General features: G+C 36.0%; 1 protein-coding gene across 1 annotated transcript in view; it reads left to right on the top strand.

Moving 5' to 3' along the window:
• Window positions 1–1,936, top strand: part of CCDC173 (coiled-coil domain containing 173) — a 65,994-nt gene that overhangs the window by 36,126 nt on the left and 27,932 nt on the right. The gene's annotated exons all lie outside the window — the stretch shown is intronic.

Below are 1,936 nucleotides of genomic sequence, written 5' to 3'. Positions count from 1 at the left end.
TGCTAGGATTACAGGCATGAGCCACCATGCCCGGCCTAAATTATATATTTTTAAAGAAATGAGATATTTGAAAAGAAATACTGAAAAGCATTAAGAAAGTGTAAAAGTCACTCATTATCTCATACCCCAGAGATAGCTACTGTTAACATTGACATATTTCTTCTAGTCATATATATATTATAAAGCTGTACTTATATGTATTTGTGAAATTGGAATACATTATGTAATGTTTTATATTCTACTCTTTCTCCTCCCACTTATTGATTATACTATTTGTATCATTATATGTAATTGAGAGTATGATTTAGTTAAGCATTTCTCTATTATTAAATATTTAGAGGCTGTTTCCAATTTTTTGCTAAATAACTTTGAGATCAAGTACATGGTACATAAATCTTTACGCATATCTCTAATCATCTCTTTGGGATAAATTTCCAGGAGAGAAATAACTGGGTCAAAAGCTGTGACCATTTGATAGGTTCTTGTTAGATATTGACATGTTAAAAGATATTTTTCCTTGTGATAGGATAATATACAATTTTTTCCCCAAGGAACATATGCATGATAAAAATATCATCAAAGCTGTAGAACAGCAGCAGCAAGAGGAGGAAAATGAAAAGATTAGAAAATTTATCAAAGCGAAAAAGCGTCTTATACAAATGGGGAAAGAAAAAGAAGCTGAAACACACAGGTAGGCTTTTACAATAATTTGTAGGTCAGGTGCAGTGGCTTGTGCCTGTAGTTCTACCTACTTGGGAGGCTAAGGCAGAAGGATCGCTTGAGTCCAGGAGTTTCAAGCTACAGTGAGCTGTGATCGCACCACTGCACTCCAGCCTGGGTGTCAGAGACCCTGTCTCTAAATATATAAATAAATAAGTAAATAATAATTTGTATAATTAATAAAGTACTACCTGAAATTATATTACTACAAATCAGAGGTTGTGATATAAGAGTTGTCTTTTGCAAGAGAAGTCTTAGTATTTTATATATGAGTAGAGTGTTTAGTGACTTGACTATTTCAGTTGGGACATGTGAGTTGAGGTACCCTTGGAATATCCAGGACATTACCTGGTAGATGGTTGGAAATACTGGTCTGCTTTATGAGATGGATATGAGCTGGAGATGGTTTTGCGAACCATTGGTATATAAGTGGTAGGTGGAGTTGTGGATACAGGTGAGCTCATCTAGGGAGTATAGGTAAGAAATGAAGGTTACATAGTTCCTGGGCAACTCCATATTTAAGGGTCATATAGACAAAGAAGATAATGTGAAGACCAAAGAATAGTTTCCAGAGATTGGAGGAAAACCAGAGAAACATCAGGGGAGAAGAATTTTCAGTAAGAAGCAGTCATCATCCAAGATCAAGGAGCCAACAGCAAAAAAAAAAAAAAAAAAGAAGACGAAGAAGCAGCCTTCAGTGTTAGGTCAATAGAAGGATTAAATAAGATTTTAAAAAATCAAACATCCAACAGATTTAGAGATCATTGCTCACCTTAGTGAGCAGTTTGTGATAGGGTGGAGAGAGAAGAGTAGGAGACCAAGTTGCAGTACAGGGTGTTTCTGTCTAGATCATGCTTTTTCCTCTTACAATATCCTCTGGTGGCTTCACATTTCACTTAAGAGTCTTACAATGGCTCATAAGGCTCTATACCCACCCTGCTTCCCAGCTGATCCAAGCCTCATCTCTCAGACCTCATCTCTTACTGTTCTCTCCTCTCCCTCTTCTCACCTACACTGGACTTCTGTATCTTCTCTAGGCAATGCCACCCCCAGAGAACACATAACTTGCTCCCTTAACTCTTTCAGATCTTTACTTAAATATTGTTATTGAGACTTTCCATGACCACCTTATTTAAAATTATACCTCTTCCCCAATTGCTTATGATTTTAACTGCTTTCTTACTCCTCATTGTTTGATATATGACATTATATATTT

The sequence above is a fragment of the Propithecus coquereli genome, unplaced genomic scaffold (genome assembly GCF_000956105.1).
Source record: "Propithecus coquereli isolate 6110/MARCELLA unplaced genomic scaffold, Pcoq_1.0 Scaffold34, whole genome shotgun sequence".
NCBI lineage: Eukaryota > Metazoa > Chordata > Mammalia > Primates > Indriidae > Propithecus > Propithecus coquereli.
This window is presented reverse-complemented; position numbering and strand designations above follow the sequence as displayed.